Here is a 12,615-nt window from a genome sequence, read left to right on the forward strand (position 1 = left end):
CTGTTTGGCCCATTGTAGCGGCTCCGGATGACAGGTGATGGTGATTGTGGAGGAATTGGTTGAATGAAGATTAGTAGGAGAAACCGAAGTACTCGGAGAAAATGTGCCCCAGTACCACTTTGTCCTCCACAGATTCCGCATGAGATGAAATGGGACGAAACCCGGGCCGCCGCGGTGTAGAGCCTGCGTCCACCACAAATCCCACGTGCACTGACCTGGGTTCGAACTCTGGTCGCCATGGTAGGAAGCAGGCGACTAACTGCTTGAGCTATGGCACGGCCCAGTTCAGTGGTTTGCATCACTTCGCATTCAGTGAGCGCCGAGTTATAACTGCGGGCTGGAGACCAACTACTATATCTGAAGTTTGTTGAGTGTTCTATACCCTCCACGTAAACGATGTATTAGTACTTTACATAGTTTTCGGCGACTTTCTTAGAAACGAATACCAATCATCAATATCCAGTAATTCAACTCTGTATAACTTCCACAACTATGCTATTTGTCTGGCAAGCCAAGAAACAAACCTTGGGTCTTACCATCGTTAGGAACAGCCATCTGAGGAGCCAAATGTCCTTGTGGTCCCAGTGACAATACCCGGCAAGCATGTAACGGCGATAAATAAACGTACTTAATGCCACATCTGCTCTTTGCGGATTAGCTGCACAAAACACAACAGCTGTCGCTGACTGTGTTTGTTCTGTTTAACGACGGAAAGTCTCTCTGTGTCTGTGGTAGAGGCCAACAGTAGGCCCCAAATATTAGTCCTGTTCTTTCAAGAACCAAATAATTCTACAGCACTGAATATTCATTTAGTGTATATGAGAAAATCTGTTATCCATTTAACGACACTATGTCAATAGCAGAATTTATCAGGCTCTGATCAGAGTGAAAGGATTGTTATGCGCTGCCAAATGGGAAGCTGTCGTGGTTTAATCTTAGGTACCAGCATGAACAAGTCTCAGCCTAGATACCTTGTCCGTCGTTCGAGACTCAAACCGAGTACCCTACATCCAGAATGCAAACCAATATGCCAGTCCACACGGTTGTAGTAAAGCGACGCAATGAACATAATAGAGAGCCACTATAACTCAGTCCCTTCCTTGCGATCTATCTATTTAGGATCTTTCAATTCATTGACTGTCAGTCTAACTGAAGATGTTTTAACTGCAATTATGTAGAAAGGAGGAATACTCCTAAATATTACATATACTGGAAACGATATAGAAAGAAGCGGCTGTGACCTATGTTACGGCAGTATTGTGATGTGAACATTCAGTGTTAGGCAACGACTCGGTAAACACATCCCCGCGGCACACCCGTACGCGACAATAGGATATCCATTGCTAGGTAATGGATCAGTAAGCATGCCTCCTTAACAATACAGGGGTGATTTCTGTGGAGTCCGTGATGAGGAGTTATAAAGGGACAGAGAAGTTCGTTTGAGAAGTAGTAAGAGCAGAGAAGAGTATTTGAGAGGGGAGAATTGAGTCTGCAGAATTGGCAGCTTCAGAATAGTGGAAATAAAGGCTGCGAAAAGAGGACTCCACGTGTGACTTGAAGTGACAGTGAGACTGTCATCCGTTGCCTAGATACAACCAGTGGAAGACTGAGAACCCAAATGTGTGTAACAGTGGACTGAAAAGTGTGTAGAATAGAGATATCGCTGTATTTCCTGTATTCCAGACCTGTGTGAATGCATAAGACGTCAATAAATCCAATCATCCAATCCAAAACCCCGTCTTATAGGTCATGAACAAGCCGTAAAACGTGACGGTATCTTAGCATTTGGCTAGAGGTATTTAAAATATCGTGAAATGCCGTAGTCAGGAGAGCCGGTACTCGGGCAAAGGGATCTGTGACGAAAACTCCTGAGAACGGAAGTGAAGAGTAAAATCTGATATTTAAAAATTATTCTTCCATTTCTTCCTCGAACTTCTAATTGCCCGCTTTCAAGTATGAATTGACATGATTATTTACATTAATTCTTACTCCCTCCAACTCCCTTGCTGAACTCGCTGGCTTAACTACCGTGGTTGAGCTTCACAAGCGACGAAGCCCCTCAGTATGGCATCTGCTGCACTCCCTCATACTATAACAATACTAAGTAATCGCATTTTCAGAAGCATAAGGATAAGGCACGTTAAACATTAACAATTACAAGGGAACTAAACTTTTTATTAAGATTCCTCTGTCTTTATAGAACGAATCAAACATACTTTCAGTATCGCCATATATAATTTTTCCCTGTGTTTAACTAATTAAACACTACGCCATGAAGACGTATGGGGGAGTGGACGTATAGAACCACATTTTCTTGACCTCGACATTAGTTGGAGGTGAGTGACCAGCTTCTCACCCCGGCCGCTTTACCCCCGGGGGAAAAGCCCCCGGTACCCATTGGATACGATGCTGGGTGGGTCCCAGAGCCGTTCTGGACGACATGGAGAAGGAAAAATACTTGACCCTGTCGGGACTAAAAGTCTGACCTCGTCGGTCGTCAAACCCATAGCCAGTCCCAATACGGACTGAGATATCCCAGCTCCTGAACATGTCTTAAATTTCACGTTCTGTGTAGTAACTGACTGCGGGGCTTTCACACTGCATAGTATATTCAGCATCGAGTGAAGGACGATTCTGGACGAATGGAAACAAGCGTTGTGCTTTATTCTGAGTTACAATCCTGGCGTCCGTCTGTACACTGAAGCAAATAACGAAATCTCTCATAATTTTTAAATTCCCGCTGAGAGTATAACAAGCTGCTCCAATGAATATGAAGGAATGGTCCCATTTAACTTATTCAGTATTTCTAAACTGATCTTTTAATTATTTAAATTATTACAATAACATGACACATATTTTTTTCATCCGTTTCTCTTATACTCTCCTAAAGGGTGCCGAGGTTTCATTTATTCTTTTAATCATTTCACAGGCGGTAGGACTCCTTGGACGAGCGATTGGCCCTACGTAAGGCCGCTTCCTTTACACAGGACAAGATAAACACAGAAAAACGCATACACACACACAACAAACATCCATGCCTTGAGTGGGATTCGAACCCACGATTTAGACTTCCGAGCGAAGACAATGTATGCCTTAGACCGCTCATGGTACGTCTAATTAAATATTTGTTTCCGGAATCGATGTATATAAATATCAGCATAACAGAAGAAAGTATTCCACTTACTTATGCGATATGCACGGAGAAGTTCCTGAAACTCTGGTGAGACGAACGAATGGATCCGAAACTAACATCACACTTCATAATCCAAACTTCTTAGGTAATTGACTTTGTACACTGAGTCTCTGTCGTTAACAACATTATAGAGTACTAAGAAAATACATCAGTAAAACCTTAACTGTATATTCAGCACGCCAGTTGGAAACTTGAACCGAGCCGTATAATGTTCATCAGGGCATAAATCTTACCCATACTGAGATGCCTTCAACAGTGCATCCTTTCAGAAGTATTTATTGTCAATAGCATAGTGAAATACAATAACGAGAAATAGTTACCCTTATATGTAGGCCATGCCATAGCTCAGGCGGTTAGTCGCCGGATCCCCCCCCCCCGACGCCAGAGTTCAAGCTCTGGTGAGTAAATGTTGGATTTGTGGTGAACAAAGTGACACTGGGGTAGATTTTCTCCGAGTACTTCGGTTTCCCCTGCCAATTCTCCTTCCACTGACTGCTCAACACTCATTATCTATCGTCCGGTTCCGGTACAATAGCCGAAATAGTGGGCGACATACCAAGTACACTCAGTCTGACCCCACCCAAGAAACTAAAAATAAACTAAACTGCCCTCATACGTAATGCATTGTGTTTACAATGGAAGTGTTTAAACACATACACGTACATTCTTATCGAATCTGACACTTTGCTAGCCGACTGGTAGTAACGATGTGAATTCGCGTGATGTAATCCTGCTCCTCAAGGATTAGCATCTGACTGTGGAGAGCGGATCTGCGCGCTAGGCAGAAGAGAGCTTAAGGTCCTAGTAGGGGTCATGAAATCCTTAGACGTCAAAAGTTAGGAACCGGAAGAAGTGTAGTTCCTTGTCTTCTTGTTGAGGTTGTTCCGGCAGCCGTCAAACGCTCATAAGACAGATCTGCCAGACACAACTTCTGCAAATGAAAAAACAGTGGACGTTCTTCACTGTGAGTATATACAAAATGGCCTCCTATGCCTCATATTGTGCATGTTCTGCTGTTTTCATAAAATCCTCAACAAGGCTCTTCGAGTTGATATTCAGAAAGTCTGAATGGACAATGAAATCTGGCATTAAAATCACAGGAAATGACGTCCCATGAATGGTTCTACATATGTTTTCAAGGAAAGCTGTTGTTATTATGAACCATCTGCTTTAACATTAAAAATTTCAATATTTTGCTCACGTTATATTTATGGGTCAGAATAAACAGCGATTATTTCCTTAACAGGATTAATCGGCTGCTATATGTTGTGATATGACGCCTGAAAGCCGGAATATGACCATCTGCTGGGCGGCGTTTCGCTAAGCACATTGCCGTGACAACGGGGAACAGACTGTTGCTAGACAACGGTTTGGTAAACACGCGTTCCCATGGCAATGGATACGCAGATTACAATAGACGGACAGTTCAAGTATGTGTTCTGTTTGCGATTAGTGAGAGATTCCTCAGACAGTCAGACATTCAGTAGGAGTTCATTGTGTGAGCTGTTATAATTGATTGCAATTGTAAAAAAGTGCCAATAAGCCCAACCATAAGATCTAGAACCCATTGTTATTCGTCACGCAAACCCCTGTACGTGACGGTATATTAGATACAGGACTGTTTTATGAGAGTCAGAAAATGGTTTGTATATTATGTAAAGAGCTATTATTTTTGGAAGAACTGAAGAAAGAGTCTACAACTAGAAACATAATTATATTCAATTAACATGCAACACGCTGAAATAATGAGGTATATATGACTTTTATTACGAATTGTATTTTAGTGTGCGCTACTTGTAGCTTCATCAGCATAATTTTCAAATCTCTTTAAGCCTTGTGGCTGTCTAATATGAAACAGAAGTATTAACCTCAACATCATCACACTCGAATTTTATAACAGTTACACTGAAGAAATAATCTGATTAATAACATCATCCGAATGAGTACCACATTCAACTCGAACGTGATGCGAACGGGAAGTTCAGCTTACCCGCGTTATGAGCAGATGTCAGACTAACGACGGATCATAAGTAGAACCATTGTCTCATGTTGCTCTAAAACTCATCTGTTCCTTCGAGGAGAATTAACTTCGCAGTAAATGTGAAATACAGGTATACTACATGAACTGGGATCAATACATGTACGAAATATCCCCAGAAGGTGTGTTTGTCTGAGGAGACTTAGGGCGCGCGTGGATTCAGCGCTATGCAGAACAAACGGCGTACTATGATACATTTAAGAAAGAACACAATAAACTGCAGCTACAGAAATATATCCGCAAAAGTAAAGTCTTCAAACAGGCAGAAGGAGGTTGGGTGCAGCTGCACATGATTCTTATGTTTCCTCAACAGAGAACAGATATACTCGTATTTAATTACGGCAAGAAATAAGTAACGGAGTCATGACTTTGTTATCAAAATATCCCTACCGTAAGGGCCAACATATAAGAAACAGATACTGTGTCGACAGTAACATGACTGCAAGAGGGGAATAAAGTACTCTGTAGAGAAACAGCTACGTAAATTCTCACTCTAAAGACCTGTGTATCTCAGTCTTTCGACGTGGCGACACGCTACAATATTTCAATATCTCACGGTAGTCAAAATTAATTTATTATTATAAAGCTGACTGCAATATGTGTATGCAGGTACGAATATGTGTTGCACAAATGAATTAAAGTGTGTATGTATATGTATGTACATACATCTATGTATGAATATATTTAGATACATGTATGTGTATTTGTGTATATGTATAGGCGTTTATGCATGTATCTATGCAGACATGTATATACGTAAGCATGCATATGTATATGTAGGTAGGCGCAGCAGGCATACACTTGTATATTATGTTAATATTATTCCTCCTGCTTCTTCATGCTTCTCACATACATACACACATACACACATACACACACACATACATACATACATACATACACACACACATACACACACACACACACATACATACATACATACATTGTGCTATTACTGTTCTTCATAAATAATCCTGTTCTTCATTGAGGAAAAGTGAAAAGTTCGCAGAATTCTTCCGCTGAAACTATGTCCGCCAAGATGTCTACATGTGGCATTTTGTTTACCTACTTCATCCACTGTCATTAGCACAACTCAGCTGTTAAATACTTCTCCAACAAATCACACTCCCTTCTATGATATATGTTCTCGTATTTCTTCGTTTAAATACTAGACGGATGGTCGCTTAGTTCAATTATCCACCAGAAGCAAATGAGAACCCGTATCAACGTCGAAGTCATTTTGCAATTATTAAAATGTTACGTACAGAGAGACCTATATCTGCGCTTCGTTTTCTGTAAGAAAGTCTTAATTATCTGATTTCGGAAAGACGGAAAATTGTTCTGCCTAGCGTCTGTTCTGCCTATTTGAAATTTCAGTGAAAAGTGTACTGCGTATCTCGTGTTTTAATATTCAGCTACAGTACGTAGCTGATGTGAAAGTCTCTGTCATATTGTCGAAAGGGACTTGGAAACTTGCACTAAGCGTGCCATATTTTAAGATTCTGCTGATGAATTGCATTAAGTCCCACAAAGTCTATTTCCGACTACGAGGTAGAAAACTAGGGGCACATGTATGCAAGTAAATTCTGAGTGCTTCTTTGACTGGGTTACAATCCTTGCAAGACGAAGTCAAGGCTAGCGTTCTCAGTGATTTTTTCCTTTATTATAATCCCAAAATCACCACACTTCAATGGAATTTCAAAATTACAAAACTTCTTAACACTTTTGAATGGTGTCTCACGGCGGTCTTTTCATTTTTATGATAAAACGTAGAACGAGATTAAAAATTTTAGCACTGAAAATAATCACTTATAAAACACTTGAGTGTATGAAATCTCTGTACGTACTCACAGGCAAATCAGTTGTTCGTTTCGAAGGTAGGCACGTGGAGAAGCTGATAGTTGTGTATATTCCAATATCCTGGAAATGCGTGTATCCAAGTATCTGAAAAGGAGAGAAACATAAATCTACATGCGCTAAAAATTATATTTGGTTTCGTATGGGTGTGTAATTATGTATCTCTTATTTAAGGAAATGTTGACGAGTAATCGGACCTAAAAAGAGAAATATATTATAAAAGACAGAATATAATAGGAGTTTTGATACATCAGATATGCATCTGAGAAATGGATTCTTCCCTGCCCACAAAACTCGAAACTGAGATAGCAATCAGCAAAAGGTTGAAATAGTATGCGTTTTTTTTTAATTTTAACAATCTGCATAATATTGCTGTAATGTTTTACTAATGTATCTTTGAAAAAATTAAAATATTAATTTTATTTATTTATTTACAGTTCTGTGGAAATAATAAAATTAAATTGGAAATAAATACAAAACAAACATAAAAATTCAACATTCCCTCAGAAATGGTTTGCACTATCAACATTGGATACTAAAATTATACCTGAAAGTAACATTCCTGCAGTCCAATAGACAATATAATTGCAACAAAAGCGCACAAATTGTTACGTATTCCATAAATGTTAACGGAATTTAAGTGACTCTTAAGTGGAAAATTGAAACAATAAACTATTGCACTTTAATTGCAGATCGGTAGTTTTGACATTTCCTACCTTTCCTAGGATTTCGTTTTCAGTTTCGATAATTACATGTTTAACATATTTCAGCCTGTTTTTCACCGCAAAAACCAAGCATCATTATAGCGGTGAAATCTTGTTAGAGCGAAGACATGAGAGCGAATGCGATGGACATGCGTGGGTGGAATGTGAAATACGAGTACACGCAGAATTTTGTCAGAAACCCGAAAATAAGAGACCACTTGAGAGGCTTAAGAGTCAGTGGGAGGGTATAATTAAAATACAGAGAAGAGACGTAAGATACGAGAGAACGCACTGGATTCATCTGGTTCACGTCTGGACAATGTTGATATTCTGCATTTGTCGTAATGGACCTTCCGGTTTCATGAGAGGTCAGAAAAGTCTTGAGCAAGTGGGTTGCTGTTGGCTTCTCAAGAAGTACCGTACCCAGCTGGGATAACTTGTTAAAACAAATATATACTATTATATATAATAATATTGTGACATGTTGCGAAATCCGAGCCCCCCCCACACCAGCAGTGACGCGGCGGGTGAGTCAGCGCTCCCCTCCCACCCCTCAGCGGTAACCCCGCAATGCGCAACGCGCGGTGACGTCACGAGCGGAGCCGAAGAGAGCCGAGCGGAGCCGAAGATAGCCGAGCCCCGTAACCTGGCAACTACGCAATGCTAATCAACAGCGGTGACGTCACGCTAGCAACAGCGTCCTATGCTATCCGCCACGTCACACTAGCAACAGCGCAAGGCTATATAAGCGGACCCACAGCAGTGTGATCATCAGTCGAAACATAGCAGCCTGCGAGTGTGCGACAACTAAGAAGTCAGCGAGCGGAAGACTTATTGTGTGCTTTCCAGACATAGCGAGTGCTGTAGTACGGTTATACTCAGAGTGTGTATTTCAGGGAGACTTGTATAGCTCCCGCGTTATCAGTACGTGAAGACAAGTGAAGATTGTGTTAAGAGATTTGTTGTAGGGTTTGTAAAGTGTGGAAACCCGTAACGTTGTGATAATTAAGTGTAGCCGATAGTTGTAGATTGTTCAATAAACCAGTTAACGATCTCTACGGCGTATTCAGTAACGTAAACACGTTACAATATAATATAAATATATATTACATACAAACATATTTTATATATTTACATATTTATTAATTTTAATTTATTTTAATTATTGAAAATAAAATAAGTAATAAAAATAAAAATAATTTTAAAGTATTTTACTTCAATATATGTATGTAATAATAAAATATATAATCTTATATACTAAAATAATACTAATAATTCACTTTTAAATAAGTTGCTACGTCTATTTGAGTCTTTCATAAAGAAAGTAGACCAAAAAGACCAAATACTGCATTCTCCATAGTAGGAACTACATTAAGTTATACCTATGTACTGACTATATCAACATTTGCGTTCTCTGTTTTTGTAGATCTGCTTTGTAGATTATGCTTTGTGAAATAAAATTTACTGTACGAGAGTATGAGATGAGGTTACATGACAAAAAGAACCACGTTGGAATATGTCGGGAACTGTAACATGATTTCGAAAACGATCAAGACCGAAGACTTTGGAGAAAAAAGAAAGGAAATATGGAAAAAATATAAGATGAGTTATAAAACGCAATTGAGGGCTTTTTGCTCATTATATTTTTTACAATTTTCCAATTTATTTAGCTATTTTCACAACATAGATTGCCTAATTGTATAGCAAACTTCCTATAAGTGGTAACAACGTTATAAAGCTATTATTATTTTGAGCACAAATAAACAAATAAAGGCATATAAATATGGCGAGCCCCCCTAGAAATGTAAAGGGTAAGGGTAAGACTCAGTACAACTCGAATCGTAAAATTAAATCTCGAATTTTCCGAAATTAATAATTGCGAAAACATCCTTTATTTGGTAAAACAATTAAAAGGTAAATTATCCTTGTAACAGGCCGTGGAGGCCAATAGGATTGTGATATGTTGGGGCTCCACATTTTCTAATCAGCTCACAGATGACGGTGAGGTTGTCTCCTTTAACCCCAGTGGAAAACTCCTGATACTCATTTTTTTTAGTGCCTGAGTCGACTCCAGGGTCATAGTGCGGCTGGAAAAATTACATAAAATGAAAAATCCAATGACTTCATCGAGAATCGAATCTGAGACCTTCTGGCTTGTAGCATAGTGCTTCAAAGAACTACGCTACCGCGTGCCCCCTTGGAAAAACAGAATATAATTTCTAAGCCAACAAAACTATAGTGAAACATATATTAGTTTATCTAAGTTATCTATGATCAGGAAAGAAAATTCAATTACAAATCCTGTTTTATTTGTTTGTATAAGCCAGTGTAACGCACGGAAAGAGGTTTACAGAACTTAATGTGTAAGATGCAAGTTATAAGTAGAAATAACAAAAATCGGAAGAAACTAGTCTCATCTTTCAAAAAGTCGACAGTAGCACGCCTTCATTATCAGCTCACTAAACACTCTAACCTCTGGCATTAAACGTCTGAAGTTAAAGAACCCCGTGAGAATTCAATCCAGTTAATAACATCACAAGCTGGTTCCATTATGCAAAGCAGTTAAGTGTAATACCAATTACCATTTTAAATCGGTCTCGCTGCTCAGCTTTCCAAGAAATTCTTAGTAAGATTCTAAGCTCAGGTTTTGTTGAAATATATGTTATATTTCAAATTATCAAAATTTATTTGTTGTAACTATTGTAAGAATATTTGACAGAAATGAATGGGTTCCCCTTCATACTATGTTTCCAGTTCCAGGTTCTCCTGTACTCCATTCCTGGTAGCTCAAAATTTTCACTGACAATTCACATTTTCCTCATATCTCTCAATCACATGAAATGCGATAAAGCGAGTTGGCTCAAGTAGTAACGTTTCTGGCTTGTGTTCAGGAAATACCCTTTTAAAATCCCGGCGGAAACACCGATTATTTTTACATTTGTGCACGCTTCTCTTCAGTCCCTCTATGCAAATGCCGGGACATTACCTGAAAGTAGGCCACGACCGCTTCCTCCTACATTCCATCCAATTTACTATTCACTTTTCACCTTACCATAGGACGCTATACAGTCTGAGATACTAAAAGCGTCGTTAAATAATTCATATGTATGTAAACGAAATTAAAGAAGCGCTGTATACAGTATACTAAATTTCCAATAGTTGCTGTAGTCTACTCTTGGGCCTGAGCAGAAGTGTGGTACAAACACTCATGCACAAAATCCACTGAAATATTAGCAACATTGTGTTCTCGCTTCACACTGCTGAGTTCATATTGATTTTGATATGTTTAGTTGTTCACTGGTGTATGGGACACGCCCATCCTTGCCTACGTGACATGCGGCGTTTTCAAAAGCACATAGTAATAAAACGCCATTCTGAAGGGTAGCCTTTTATCCAACTGACTTTAGTGCTCTCTTGCCTTCTCGTGGCACACTTCATTTTCTAAAATTGTATTGCGTTCGCAATTTACCAGTCTCGTTTCTAGTTCGGTAGCTCCTGCCTTAATATTTTGCCCTTTTGCTTTCTGTCAGCCACTGTTCTCGTTTAGAGATGAAGTAGGAACACGTGCAAATAAGTCAAGACCAATCTCACGTTGAGTAAAGTTGTAATGACAGTCAAAATATAAAAATGCATAACTGGTGTGTGTTGATCACATTCCTGCTCATACAGTTCACGGAAAAATCATTCCGCTCTGTGATCCACAAGGAGTAAACATCACGGCAATGAAACACACTCCATGGAGAACCCAATCGGGTCTGCGTATCGATAATATTTTACACACGTACTAGGGACTTGCGGCCGTGGGGTCTTAGGCATGAATAGTCTTCGCCCACTCTAGCACTGGAACATTGGGTTCGAATCCCACTACAGGTATGGATATCTGTGTGCGTTTATTCTGTTTTTGTGTTGTTCTGTGTGTAGGTAGCGGCCTTGTGACGGGCTGATCCCCCGTTAAGGAGTCCTACCGACTATGTATAGGATTAAGAAACTGAAAATATGACCAAGCTCAAATGGGGTGCAAAGCCAGCGATATAGAAAGAAAATAAAAAGAAAAATTAGAGATTTACTCGGTTCGATTCTTGGACAGGACGCATTCTATCTTACTATGCTATTCGAAATTTTCTCAGCCCCTCGAAGAAAATAACATGTTGAAACACTGATTACGCCATGAGTATCCCCTTCTGAATTATTTCCAATTCATAATTCATCAACTGTCCTAATAGTGTACCCTATCGTAAGCTAGAGATGAATCCAGCATCTTCACAATTTATTTCTTTAATATCCACGTCAATATCGCATAGTCACTTATCGAGGGGTTAGCGTGACAAATAACAATGGGTTCTGGATTAAATGGTTGCATTTATTGGCACTTTTTCACAATCACAATCAATTATAGCGCAATCGCTTATCTACTCGCTTCAAAATCATTAGTACAAGTTCCATTCTCGTTCTTGTACTCTCAACTGCACTCTCAAAATTGAACTCACTCTCCAAGTCAAAGTCAAAATCAAAGTCACATTGTCACTGACGGTCCGTCAGTCTGTCTGTCTTGGTGTCGAGCCCCGACTGGGGCTCATAACCAGATTTTTTTTTTCCTTATATGAAAATTACTCTCCTGTTCATTTGGGGCGCCCTCTCTGACGAGAGGTCGGGTCTGCCATAGCCCATATGATTAAGTAAATTGTCAGTATTTATATATATATTTACACATTTCGTCTTGATTCATCTTTCAATGTACAATATATACAAGGCCTCTGTCAATCCAAGCTCAGAACAACAGATTATGTCCTATTTCTAGTAGTATTCGCTACCACGGCAGTCTA

General features: G+C 39.4%; 1 protein-coding gene across 2 annotated transcripts in view; it reads right to left on the minus strand.

Moving 5' to 3' along the window:
* The window catches only part of LOC111873950, a gene marked incomplete at its 3' end in the record, with an annotated part of 781,441 nt that overhangs the window by 627,984 nt on the left and 140,842 nt on the right, over positions 1 to 12,615 (minus strand). The window contains 1 exon segment of one of the 2 annotated variants that reach the window (XM_033755285.1): positions 7,083 to 7,175. 2 annotated transcript variants of the gene reach the window in all.

The sequence above is a fragment of the Cryptotermes secundus genome, unplaced genomic scaffold, assembly GCF_002891405.2.
Source record: "Cryptotermes secundus unplaced genomic scaffold, Csec_1.0 scaffold777, whole genome shotgun sequence".
In the NCBI taxonomy this organism is placed as follows: Eukaryota; Metazoa; Arthropoda; class Insecta; order Blattodea; family Kalotermitidae; genus Cryptotermes; species Cryptotermes secundus.